Here is a 14984-nt window from a genome sequence, read left to right as displayed (position 1 = left end):
TGGATCAAAAAGCAAAAAACAAAAAAAAAATTTCAACCCCCCATTTTATTTTTTTTTTTGCTACAGGGGTTGCACTAGGAAATCGCTTTTGGTGTCCATGCATGGGTAATAATGACGTGCACAAAATGATACATAAAGCATATTAATAAAGGGTATTGTGTGTGAAGGATTCCAAGAAAATCAATTTATTTATTAATTCTTCTTTTTTTTGGGGTGGTTCCGGGGAAAAATGGGGGTGCATTATACAAATTTGTAAATAGTACCAGTACATGGGTAATCGCTGAAAGTCTTTTTACTCTAGCATAAACGGTTCAGATGGTATAAAAAGAGGTTTTTTAAAATGTAACACCCTGTAATTAAAAAAAGGGCAATTATCCTTAAGTGAAACCTATACCATAAAATCAGTCAATTATTTGTGAATAATTGCCGCAGGATTTCTTCTTAATTTCCGTTACAGTTAGGGAAAAATATATTTTTTTTAAACATCTTTTTTAAAAACTTGGCAACTTTAGGGCGCCACCCCCGCTAAACGGTGGATAATAGAGAGATGCTGTTGGAAATAAATCGTAGAAAATATAGTCCTCTTCATATTTCTATAAAACAAATTTTTTGTAAAAGGTACAGGAAGGGCTACGTTCCGCAAAAACCACAGATTACCCCCTTAAAAGGGGTGAAAAGGGAGGTTCCGGGGCGAAATTTTTTCAGAAAAAGTTAGTCTTATAATATTGTGCTATTAACGTAGCATTAATGCAATAAAATGCGTGTAGGTGACGAAAATATGCAAAAATTTATTTTGGGCCACCACTGTGGCTTTGGGGAGCAAAGAATGTAAAATGTGCATAAGTCATAATTTGTAGGTTACACTGTGTTGTTTTATTTTACATAAGTACTTTATCAATAAAACGAACAGATGACGAAAAAAAAAACAAAAACTGGAGCCCGCCAAAGCATATATGAGGTTTACGGCGCCACTGTGCCGTAACGGTTGCTTATACGAAAAAAATGAATAGGACATAATTTTTAGAGTAAATAGTGGTCTTTAACCTTGTGTAAGTTTTGTTTAAAAATAATACATAGGTAATGAGAAAATCGTAAAAACATGCTCGCCAAGGGATAGGGGTAGTTCCTGCAGTATATTTTCAAGGATAGGGGTGGTTTCCGCAGAGATGTTGCAATAACCATATATATTTCTGAAAAGCACTATTGATGAAGCATATGCCCGTATGGATCAAAAAGCAAAAAACAAAAAAAAAATTTCAACCCCCCATTTTATTTTTTTTTTGCTACAGGGGTTGCACTAGGAAATCGCTTTTGGTGTCCATGCATGGGTAATAATGACGTGCACAAAATGATACATAAAGCATATTAATAAAGGGTATTGTGTGTGAAGGATTCCAAGAAAATCAATTTATTTATTAATTCTTCTTTTTTTTGGGGTGGTTCCGGGGAAAAATGGGGGTGCATTATACAAATTTGTAAATAGTACCAGTACATGGGTAATCGCTGAAAGTCTTTTTACTCTAGCATAAACGGTTCAGATGGTATACAAAGAGGTTTTTTAAAATGTAACACCCTGTAATTAAAAAAAGGGCAATTATCCTTAAGTGAAACCTATACCATAAAATCAGTCAATTATTTGTGAATAATTGCCGCAGGATTTCTTCTTAATTTCCGTTACAGTTAGGGAAAAATATATATTTTTTTAAACATCTTTTTTAAAAACTTGGCAACTTTAGGGCGCCACCCCCGCTAAACGGTGGATAATAGAGAGATGCTGTTGGAAATAAATCGTAGAAAATATCTCTCTCTCTCGTTCCATCCCTCCTTGTGGAGTATTGGGCGCTTATGCGTTTCTTGGCCAAAAGTGTAAGATTGCTGTCTGGCCGGGACAGCGCATCTTCTTTTGTTTTTATTCTCTGGATAAATTGTGAACTAATTCCCTCCACTCTCTTCTATCTTTTGCTCTCTTTTTGACTTCGCCCCATCTTAGTCCAATTTTTTCGTGTTCTCTCGTTGTTGTTCTTTTCCAGCTGTTGTCTGGTCTGCCCCTCTTTCTTTTTCCCTCTGGTTGGTATTCAAGTGCTTGTCTTGCTATGCTGCTTTGGTCTTTCCTTAAAGTGTGGCCGATCCATTTCCATTTTTTTTCCTTGACTGTAGTAGATACGTTAGTTTGCTTTGTCCTTTCCCATAGTTCTGTATTAGTTATTTTATTTGGCCAGTATATTTTTAGGATTTTTCTTAGAGATTTGTTTACAAATGTTTGTAGTTTTTTAGTTGTATTTTCGTCCTGTTTCCATGTTTCTGCTCCATAGAGCAGTATACTTTTAATGCAACTGTTAAAGATTTTAATTTTTGTTGTTTCCGATATTTCGTTTGTTTGCCAAATTTTATTTAAAGCGTTGAATGCGTGTTGCGCCTTTGTTATTCTCGTCTGTATATCCTTTTTACACCCCCCGCTCCTTTCCATGACAGATCCCAGATATGTGAACTTGTCTACCTCTTCTACTTCTTTACCGTTTATCATTATTTTATTATTTGGATGGTTATTATTTTTTAGAAGTTTAGTTTTTTCTGTGTTTATTCGAAGTCCGATCGTGTCGGAGTACTGTGCCAATTTGTCAATTTTTGCTTGCATATGATTTCGGTGTTCAGTTATAAGGCAGATGTCATCTGCAAATTCGAGATCTTCTAGCTGTTTGAAAAGGTTCCACCTGATGCCTGTTCGATCGTCGATTACTTTCCTCATTACCCAATCTATCATAATAAGAAATAGGGTAGGGGATAGTACACAACCCTGTTTGACTCCACTTTCTATGGATATCTCTTCTGTTACTTCACCTGAATGTTCTAGTTTGGCTTTGTATCCTTCGTAGAAGAGTTTAATAAAGTTTATGATTTTTTGTGGTATCCCATATAATCTAAGGATTTTCCACATCTGTGCCCTATTTACACGGTCAAAGGCCTTCTCGAAGTCGATAAAACTCACATCTATATCTTTATTCCATTCATTTGTTTGTTCCAAGATAATTCTAAGGGTGCAAATGTGATCAATAGTGGAATGGTTGGAACGGAAGCCTGCTTGGTTGTTTCTCAGTTTTTTATCTAGTTCCGGCTTCAATCTTTCCAAAATGATTTTGGTCAGCACTTTGGATGTGGCACTTAGTAGTGTTATTGCACGCCAATTGTTGCATTTGCTCAGGTCTCCTTTTTTGGGTATTTTTATAATCAATCCCTCTTTCCACTCCTTTGGCAATTCTTCGTCCGTCCATATTTTATTCAAAAGTGTATGTAGCATCTCTACTGACTGCTCGGTGTCTGCTTTTATTATGTCAATGGGTATATTGTCGATTCCTGCGGCTTTGCCATTTTTTAGTAGTTTTAGAGTGTTTCCAATTTCTTCCATTGTAATTTCTCCAATATTCACTTCTAGCTCTGGTGATTCTACTTCATCTTCTATGATTTGAGTTATTTCATGCTTAGCATATATCTCTTCGAAGTATTCCTTCCATCTTTGTATTATTTCTTTCTCATTTTTTATTCTATTTCCTTGTTTATCCTTTACTTCTCGTATATTTCGTTGTGCTTTTCCTGTTAAGTTTCGTATGATTGTATATTGTGTTCGTAAGTCGTTTTCTTTCGCTGCTTCTTCTGATATATTTAGCATCTCATTTATATAGTTTCTTTTATCTTTTCTGGCTTGTTTTTTTACTTCTGCGTTTTTTGCCTTGTATTTCCTTTCAAGTGCCCTCTCTTCTTCCGATCCTTCCTTTTGTAGAATTTCTTCTTTGATCTTTTTTCTTTCTTCTATCAGTAGTAGAGTGTCTTTGGTAATCCATTTTTTATTTTGTCTTCTTTTTAATCCGATTGTTTCTTTTGCTGTATTCATCATCACTTCTTTAAAATATTTCCATGTTTCTTCGACTGACTCTCCAGTTTGTTGTGATACTGTTCGGTTAATTGCCAGTTTCTCACTAAATTTATTTCTTATACATTCTTGTTTTAGGGCATCAACGTTGTACTTGTTCCTTCTGCTGATTTTTTGGTTTTTATCTCTGGCTAATTTCATTTTTAGTCTCGCTTTGATTAGCATGTGGTCTGATCCCACATCAGCACCTCTTAAGCTCCTGACATCTTGCAGCCAGCTTCTCCATTTATATTCAATTATTATGTGGTCTATTTGATTCTTGTATCTCCCTCCCGGTGATTTCCATGTTTCCTTATGTATCCGCTTATGTTTAAAGATGCTTCCGCCTATTAAAAGTTCATTTTGCTCACAAAATTCGATTAATCGATTTCCATTGTCGTTTCTCTCTCCGATTCCCTCCTTTCCCATCACATGTTCATGTCCTTTATTATCATTTCCTATTTTTGCATTAAAGTCTCCGATTACTATTTTTATATCTCTTCTATATTTATTATTAATCTTATTAAACGTTGTTTGTAGTTGCTCGTAAAATTCTTCCTTCTCATTTTCGTCGTTTTTATTTGTGGGAGCATATACATTTATTACTATTATGTTATAATATCTTGCCTTCAGTCTCGCCCAAATAATCCTTTCTGACACTGGTTCCCACTCTACTAGAGCCTTTCTCCCCTTTTGGGCTAGCAGTATTGCCACTCCCTTTTCGTGTTTGTCATTTACATCCGTATTCCCAGAATATATCATTAGCTGTTGGTCACCTACTCGGGTTGATCCACTACCATTCCATCTTGTTTCGCTTAGTCCGACAATGTCTAATTTGTACTTATCAATCTCTTGGCTTACCTGCTCCAATTTGCCGGTTTCGTGTAGGGTTCTTACATTCCATGCACCTATAAATATGTTCTCTCTTATGTCTATTTCATGTTTATCTTTCGTTTTTGCTCTATTTCTATTTTCGTCCTTGCTCAATTCCTTTTTCTGTGCCTTGTCTGTCGTGATTTGTGCTTTTGTTTGTGTATTTTCATCTTCTGTTAGTTTTTTGGATTTCCCTGGTCTTCTTCTAGCTGGTTGCTGTATTGATTCCATTTGTGTGTTTTTCCATCTATTATTAATTTATTATATTTTATTGTAACACTTTTACCCTTATTAATTTCTTCATTTGCGACTTGTCTTATTTTTTTCTGTGTTTGTAGTTCTTCTTTTGTTATGTCATTATTTATATATACTTTATTGCCTTTTATGTGTTTTAGTTTAGCTTTATTTTGCATGATCTTTTCTTTTTCAAACTTGTTCTGTAGTTTGACCAAACATGTTTTTTCTCCCAGTTTGATAACTTCTTCGATTTGAACATTGATATTCATTTCTTTTTCCATGAAGTTTCCTACAGTTTGTTTCAGTGCATTTCTATCGATTGTATCTATTGGCAAGCCTTGTATTACAACATTATTTACTTTCCTTTCCTTTTCTAGTCTTTGTACACGTATTTTCATATAGTTTAGTTCTTTTTTCATTTCTTCCTTCTCCTTGTGTTTAGTTTGGTTTTCTTGTTTAACTTTCTCCAATTCTGTTTTCAGGTCGTTTAATTCCTCCCAGTACTTTCTCTGTTCATTCTTTATCTCTTTTACTTCCGTTGTTAAATTTTTTGTTTCTGTGGTTAAGTCATGCATCATTTTAATAATTTGATCGAGCTTATTATCTTCGTTACGGGTTTTGTTAGGCGATCTAGACACTTTTTTACTTTTTTGGAACAATTCTTCCTCTTCTTCTCTGTTCCTCTTTCTATGGTCTTCTGATGTGTCGTCGTCCGAATCCACTTTGTATCTATCCATTATTTTTACCGGTGTTAACAAATTCGAAGCCATTTTTTGTGGCCCAGCGTGCATGTATTACTCACTCCCGTTACTTAATAGTCCAATCGGTGTTTTGTCACTGTTCGGTTTGCGAAAAAGTGCCGAGCCCGCCTCAAAAGCGCGGAGGCTCTTCACCTTATCAAACCTAAATAGTTACTGTTATTTATAGTTCGTTAATTTGCATACGATATTTTTGTTCTTTCCCAATAAATATAAGAAATTGTACACATACAGATTTTTTTCACTTACTTATATTCACTCCCGTTACTTAATAGTCCAATCGTTATTTTGTAACAGTTTGGTTTGCGAAAAAGTGGCGAGCCCGCCTCGATGGCTCAAAATCAAGTCACCTTATCAGAACTAATTAGTTTCTGGTTTTTATAGTTCTTTAATTTGCAAGCGATATTTTTGTTCTATTCAATAAATGTAAATATAAGAAATTGTACTTACAAATTATTCTGCTTGTTTTCTTGACTCACTTTCTGCACAATTTCACTTTGTCAGTTTATGGTTTCTTTGGCGCTTTAAAAGCTTTTTAATTATAGCCGTAATAATCACAAAACTTGATAAAAGTTACGAGCACTCATAAACACGTCTTACCAATTCAATTCCCAATTCGTCAATTCAATTCACGTAGAAAATATAGTCCTCTTCATATTTCTATAAAACAAATTTTTTGTAAAAGGTACAGGAAGGGCTACGTTCCGCAAAAACCACAGATTACCCCCTTAAAAGGGGTGAAAAGGGAGGTTCCGGGGCGAAATTTTTTCAGAAAAAGTTAGTCTTATAATAAGCACCCCTTGATATACCAGAAAAAAAATAAAACCGGACTTGTGTCCATTTTGCAAGGTTCAACCTTTTTTTCCTACACTATATGTTATTATGTAAGTTTTATCGCTTCAAAGTGCCAAAAATTTGATTTTAGAGTACCTATACAGTGTGTCAATTTGAAAAGTTGCCACCCCTTATAATTTGGTCCCTATAAAAAATCTTAAAATATGCAAAAACACGTCAAATTTATTTGTGAGGGGGACTTTTTGTATACCAGTTTTCAACTAAATTACATCAACCCTCTAGCGGAGGCGGACACTACCCCCAAAATCTTTAATGGAAAGGGGGGTTGAATGATACCTTATTTTAAAGTTCATTCAATTACCTTTTCAAAAATATCACATACCTTATATTTCTTTTCAGCACTTTTGGAAAAATCATGGACTAAATACTCTAAAAAAATTTTGGAGTTCTGAACTCGATACTTATATTTACGGTTTTACTTGATGTTTCCAAAAATACTCCAAAAAACTACTCTAAATACTCCAATACCAAAAAAATTTAATTTTGAGTTCAATAAAATTTTGGAGTTGTGACTCGATACTTAATATCTGTATGGTTTCACTTGATTTTTTCAAAAGTACTGAAAATAATGTATGTGGTATTTTTGAAAAAGTAATCGAACGATCTTTAAAATGAAGTATCACTCAACCCCCCTTTTCATTAAAGATTTTGGGGGTTGTGTCCGCCCCCGTTAGAGGGTTAATGTAATTTGCTTGAAAACTGGTCTACAAAACGTCCCCCTCACACATAAATTTGACGTGTTTTTGTATATTTTTAAATTTTCTATAGGAACCAAATTATAGGGAGTGGCAACTTTTCAAATTGACACCCTATATATATTTTTTAATTTTTAATTTTGAAAAATGCATTTTTTTCAAAATAACCCAATGATTATTACGGATACTAAAAATCTCAAGAGTAAAATGTTGTAAATGTTGCTTTTGTTGAAATGTTGAAAAATTGGTTAAGATAAGGCTATTCAAAATGTGCCTATACTCCTGATTAATGACTAATTCAAACCCTTTTAACTACAGCCCATTCAAAATTAAGCACTTTGAACTGATGAAACTTTCAGACCATATAAACAATAGACACGCGTAAAGCAACTTGTGAAGCGGTCCCGATTAATTTCATTTGGGCTGCTAACAAGGGGGTAATTTTCACGATTTTTTACCAAAAAAAGGGACCAACTTTATTTTGAGTGTAACTTGCTTTCTTTTGCTAGCAACATAACGGTGTCTTACTAAAATATTATTTAATACGATCACATCTTTGGCTATGTCTTGTTCTTAAAACGCAATGTGTCATTACGTCAAAAATGATTGGTACAGCTGCAGCTGATAGCCCAGCTGCATTATACTGCCCTCATAAGTAAGAACACATGAGCTCGAATCTCGGCACCAACAACGACATGTTGCTGTCTAAAACTGATACGAGCCATTCACCTTGATTCGGAGGGTACGTAAAGCCGTCGGTCCCCCTGAGCTAGTATCGACACTAGCTACTTGAAACAGGGTTAAAGATGCAATTGGATCTTCAACCCTGTTTAAGGATCCCCCCGACAAAAATGGCATACGATATTATTATTTATATACTGTTGGTCATCTCTACTTCTTCAGGCTGCATGGACTCTTTTAGGATGCTCACAACTAGTGATATGTCTTCAAATCAAAGGACTCAAAAATCTCGTCGAGTATTGTTGATGGTAAATGTTAAAAATTAAGCTAATGTTGGAGAAGATCTCAGACTTGTCCAATCAAGATAGAGTCTGATGGCCAACAGCGACAAGGAGGCCACCTAGTACTGACATATTGAGATTTTTTTAATTGCAGAATACAAAATAATTAATTGCCTCCAGATTTAGCCATACGGCTCACACTCCCTCTAAGGGAAAAATTGACTCATCGCAGATACCTACGGTATTAAAAGGATAGAGCTCTGGTGGGACTTTTTCCGTGTTATCGAGCCCTAGGTGACTTGGAATGCCGGTGTATCTCCCAAAAATTTTCGTACACTTCTGGCCATCGCGAGTAGTACAGCTTTCTGCATGGTTTTATAAAGATGTTCATTCAGACCCAGCTTTTTTATGCTTTCGAGGAGGGTCTTCGGAATGACTCCAGTAGTAGACATGATAATCGATATCGTCTGGGTACTTTGCATTCTCCATTGCCTTCGTATTTGAATTTCCGGATCTCTGTACTTTTCGATCTTTTCAGTAAATTTACTACGTAGATTATTGTTGTTAGGTATCGCCACATCAATTAGTGTTGTTTGTTTTGTTATTTTATTAACTAGTACGACATCTGGTATATTATGTGCCACTGTTTGGTCTGTGAGCACAGTGCGGTCCCAGTATAGCTTGTAGTTGCCATCCTCAAGCATACTCTCAGGGACGTATTGATAATATGGGAGATGGTCCGTTTGGAGGAGTCCCAGTTTGATAGTTATCTCCTGATGAAGGATTTTTCCCACTGTGTCATGCCGTTCCTTGTATTCAGTTGCAGCAAATACCTTCAGTTTCTTGGACTTGACATCCATATCGGCATCTGTCGTTTTGAACCTGAGGGTCTTTGATGATATATTTCAGGTAATTTCTGGTTGGTATAACCTGATCCTGAATGGCCAGTAATGAACCCTCCGTTTCAGGGAATATCTTTCTTGATGTCAACCAATAGTTCGACGCTGTATTGTCGACATAGTCTTGGCTGACCTCATTGGGATGTCGCCCGTGCAGAGGTTTACCCATCCAGGTGCGCATTTTTTCGTCTTTAGTGAGGTGGTTTATGCGCATTTCTGGTTCCCTCAGTTTGATCGGTGTTGTGCCATCTACTGCCGAAATAGCGCGATGTAGAGTAGATGTCACAGCTTTCAACTGAAAATAATTTCTTAAATTAGCAATTTGTTTATTTAATTGCTCACCTATATCCATAAGTCCTCTTCCTCCTAGATTCCGTGGTAATGTTGTTCTTCCTACTGCACTTTTAGTATGGTGTTTTTGTGCCTTTGTGAGGTGTGTTCTTACTTTTCGCTGAAGATTCTCTATGTCCGTTTTTGTCCACTTAACAATGCCAAACGAATAGCTGAGCGCGGAATATGCGTAGGTGTTTAGTGCCTTAAACAAATTTCCACTGTTAAGGTGTGAACGAAGCAGCTGTTTTACTTTTCGTATAAACTCCGCAGTTATCTCAGTTTTCATTTGCTTATGGTCAATTTTCCGCGCCTGCTTTACTCCAAGATATTTATACATATCGTTTTCACCAATGGCCTCGATCTTCTGGCCATTTTGCATATCAAATCCACCGGGCTGTAATTTTCCTCTGACTATATTTAAAACACGGCACTTGTCTAGTCCGAAGTGCATACTAATGTCATTTGAAAAGGATTCTACAGTTCTTAGCATCTCGTCTAATTGGTTTCGAGTGGAAGCCATTAATTTTAAATCATCCATATACAACAGATGATTAAGCTTTGTCACCACATTGTTGTTATTTTTGATGTTAAAACCTGCGTCAGTGGAGTTCAATAGTTGACATAGTGGGTTCATAGCTAGACAAAACCACAGTGGACTTAACGAATCTCCTTGGAAAGGCCCCGTAGTCCAGGGCTCATCTGTTTTGAGATGGACGTTGAGAGGTGACTCAAATTTTCTTGAAGAAATTGCTTAAAAATAACTCAAATAATAATATTTGAGTTATCCTCCCACTCAAAATGGTCCGGAACATTATTTAAATAATCAAAATGTCAAAATATGAAGGAAAAATTCGATTTTTTTATTGGTTTTTTAAATATAACTTTAAAACTGTTCATTTCTGAGAAAAGTTGTACAGACATAAAAGTCGCGTAATTAAATTTCCTACAATATAGAATTGGTCAAAAATTTAAAAAATGGCCACCCTTGTTGCAAAATAGCAATAATTGCGGAAAAAACCATACAAAAACAAGTACTCGCATTTTAGGTTTTTCAACCATTTATGCTACACTTAGGACCTTCATATTTTACCCAGAAAAACTTTATGATATAGTAAAACAACTCTGTAAATTTCATTAAGATCGGCTTAATAGATCTTGCAAAATAAATTTTGCAATCCAGCTTTCGCAAAAAAAAATCTTTTTTTAAAAATGTTGCAGGACTGAAAATAAAGCAGAGAGTAAGTTGAATTTTTTTGCTTATAGAAGTGTACTGTACCTTTCATTTGCAATTTGCAAAATTAAAATCGAATAATTACCACGGCGTCAGGAAATTTTTAAAAATAAACATTAATTTTTGGTGCTACGCGCAGGACAGCGGTGTTCGATTCACACAAGTTGATTTCCACCAAAATTTCTTCTAATCTTTATCTAATATATTATTTTCTTACTCTATATTTTGTTGTATTTTAATATTTTAATTCCACAAAAATCAAACTAATTTTATTATTGTTTGTGAAATATTGTTTAAACAATTGCATATGTTGAAAAATAATAAACTTTTATTCTCCAAGTTAAAATATATGAACAAAGAAAGTTTTGCTAAAAAAGTGTTATTTCAAAGGATAAAGTATGTGTTTTTATTTTGCAATACACAAATTTATTTATTTATATCGAAGTGTAATAAAAATTAAAATGTATTAATCATTATCAAAGGTCACTGAAATGCCAAATCAGAGCAAACTATCCGCTGTCCTGCGCGTAGCACCAATAATTAATGTTTATTTAAAAAAATTCCTGACGCCGTGGCAGTTAATAGATTTTAATTTTTCAAATTGCAAATAAAAGGTACAGTACACTTCTATTCGTAAAAAAAATTCAACTTGTTATCTGCTTTATTTTCAGTCCTGTAACAATTTAAAAAAACGAATTTTTTTTGCGAAAGCTGGATTTCAAAATTTATTTTGCAAAATCTATTGAACCGATCTTAATGAAATTTACATTATTGTTTAACTGTATCATAAAGTTTTTCTGGGTGAAATATGAAGGTCCTAAGTGTAGCATAATTGGTTGAAAAAAACGTAAAATGCGAATATTTGTTTTTGTATAGTTTTTCGCAATTATTGCTATTTTGCAAAAAGGGTGACTATTTTTTAAATTTTTGACTAATTCTATATTGTAGGAAATTTAATTGTGCAACTTTTATGTCAGTACCACTTTTCTCGGAAATGAATACTTTTAAAGTTATAATCAAGAAAACGAAGAAAACAAATCGAATTTTTCCTTCATTTTTTGACATTTTGATTATTTAAACAATGTTCCGGACCTTTTTAATAGGGAGGATAACTCAAATATTATTATTTGAGTTATTTTCAAGCAATTTCTGCAAAAAAATTTGAGTCACCTCTCAACGTCCAAATGTACTAATATTTTTACAGAGCCGCCCTGGTCTACCGGCTGATTGCGATGTTTTCAGTTTCGATTTTATTTTCACTAGGTATTTGAAGGTGAAATCTAGTCTTTCACTCTGTCATTATATGCTAGGTCGTATGCCGAAAGGTAGGCAGACCAGGGCCTCGGCTAGTCGGTGCACTCCTCGGAGGGAGCCGAACAGTCGCAGGCGCGAATCGATTCACTTCATGTCATTATATGCTGTAAAAAGGTCACTATATTATCATCGACTGCCTTATTATTATCTTTTTAATTTTTATGGACTAGGATGGCGCTCCTACTTTTTCTGTTGTATTCAGTTTTTAGGATATTAGTTTTGTCAAAATCAAATTTAGGTTTTTTTTCGTTTTCATATTTTTCGAGGGCTGTTGACTTGTGTCAAATTTGTGAGAACGTATTCTCGAATTAAGTAGTTGACTGGTTTGACCAATATATAGCCCATCGCAATTTGAATTGGGAATTTCATATGAAACATGCGATTTTTTTAATTGTGGCGTTTTCGTTGTTAGTTTTGTATTTTTTAGCTGCTATATTATGCCTATCTGTATTGCCTATACTAGAGAGCAGTTTACATCCGCTAGTGATGTATTCTGTTGTCTCTGGAAACTGGTTAGACTTCTTGATTTTGTCGTCTAGTATGATGGGATCTTTCTTAGAATTAAGTTTGCTACAGTGTATGGATGTGACTGTTGGGTTGTATTTGTGTGTTATTTGTTGCTTCGTACAATCCGACAAGCGAGACCTGGCGCGTGACCTTGTCGTATTGTGTATTGCTCGTTGTGTATTTTCGCGCAAGGTCAGCCGCCAGGTCTCGTTTGTCGGATTGTAACTTCATGTTGCAAAAAACTTATATTTTTTATGAAATGTTGTCACATATTTTTAAAAATCTTGAAATTTTTTTGTAATTGTTGTTCAAATCATCTTTATTTTGAATTTCTGTTACATTTTCTCTTTACTCTTCCCATTTCTAGGTTGGTACCTATCCTTTGTTTTATATCAAATATATTGAAAAATTTTAACACCAAAACAATATTAAATTTACTATGTAAAGGTAAGCCAACTATGTCTTTATTCGTTATTCGCAAAACTGAGACTCGTATATAATATTCTCCACAAGTAGGTATACATTTTTGCAGCGGAATTCAATAAGAGCAGTAACTCGCTTCAAAAATGTCGTTAGATACTTTTTCGCGTCAAAAAATTGTTTATGGATTATGATTATGTGCGAGTTTCTTTTTGGCATTCAGATGGCGTTACAGCAAAATTGAATCTACTTCATAAGAGAGCATGTGGAATTTTAAAATGAAAGGATGTCAAGCTACAAAATGTCATTAGACGTGAAGTAAAATGCTCTAAGCGGCTTTTACGGTTAATTTAGTGCCATTCTTGAGAATAGAAATGGCACAAAAATAATCTTACGCTTGATTTGATGAAGAAAGTAATTGCAAGCATATGTGTTGGCATTTTGAAGCATGCACTTTGACACTATGGCAGTTAGTACAAAACATAAATGAAGTAATGGAACGTATACAAAAAAACATCTTTTATAATGAAAATTGGTAAATATCTTTTAACAGAGAAATAAGAAAAAGTTAAAATGTTCAATGGAAATATAAAAAAATGAAGAAGTCGTTAAGTGCCACCAATAAAACTAGTCAAATATTTTAATGAAAACAAAAATCATATTGTCATAGAAAAATGTGACTTACTATTTTTGAATACAATTAGCTACCGCATTCATACGACTTCACATGTTTAATACGCTATTATATTTGCGGTAAGAAATATAGTAGAATGCTTAGATTTATTGGTTTTCATTTCTACTTTAAGATATGCTGCCGTGCTAGGCCCAAAGGCGGTAACTAACATTTGAAAAAATGGTGGCAAAATCGATTTCAAAATTGAATGCTACAATTTTGGCCCGTTAGGGATTTATGGACTAGCTAATAGATTTAATGCATGGATATATGCCCCAGTTTATTAAGGGAACCATTAATTATATTTTATAACAAAGTTTTATATAAAAAGAGGTAGATACCGCTAAAAGGTTTTATCAAAACTTACTATAATACTAAGCCTATTAGCGGTATGTGGTTTACAGTTGTGATTGATATGAAATAAAAAGCTTTTCTGTGTATTAAAGTTTATTAAATTGAAAGAATTAAAGTACTATTAAATGTTATTATTTTGTTGAGCCACGATATGACAACAACAAATTGACAATATTTAGTTGTCGTTATACAGGGTGTCTGCGTAACTTTGCACCATATGGGAAACTTTTTTAATATCAATTTTACGAAAAAAAGTAATTCTTTATAAAGTGCTCTGCATAGTCTAAAACCTAAGATGCAATCATCAGATATCAAATTTTGTCAACAGTATACGAGGTATGTCAAAAAATATTAATTTCGCTCAAGAGCAAACTACCTTTATATTTCAAAATATCAAAATAATTTATTATGAAAAGTTATTTGTAACACATGTTTGTATTCCGAACATCATTTTTATTTATTAGACCTGTAATAACTCTTTTATTAATAATTTTAGGAAAAAAAGGTATTCTTCATAAAAATCTGCGCATGGTCTAAACCTCAAGATGCAACCATCTGTTAGCCAAGATTGTTAATTTTATACGAGCTGTATAAAATAATATGAATTTAGAAAGAATTCTTTCTATATTCTTTCTAAATTCATATTATTTGACACACCTCGTATCAAATTAACAAACTTGGAAAACTGATGGTTTTATCATGAGGTTTAGACCATGCACAGATTTTTATAAAGAATAAGTTTTTTTCCTAAAATTATCAATAAAAGAGTTATTACATGTCTAATAAATAAAAATGATGTTCGGAATCGGTAATTTAGGAAAATCTCAGAAATTTTTTTTTCATGTATTTGTATTATCATGTCATTGCATATTTGAATATGGTTTTTAATTACAAATAACTTTTCATAATAAAATTTTTTGATATTTTGAAGTATAAAGGTAGTTTGCTCTTATGCGAAATTAATATTTT

The sequence above is a fragment of the Diabrotica virgifera genome, chromosome 6, assembly GCF_917563875.1.
Source record: "Diabrotica virgifera virgifera chromosome 6, PGI_DIABVI_V3a".
NCBI classification, from domain to species: Eukaryota; Metazoa; Arthropoda; class Insecta; order Coleoptera; family Chrysomelidae; genus Diabrotica; species Diabrotica virgifera.
The sequence above is the reverse complement of the archived record's forward strand: the minus strand, read 5'-3'. Positions refer to the sequence as shown.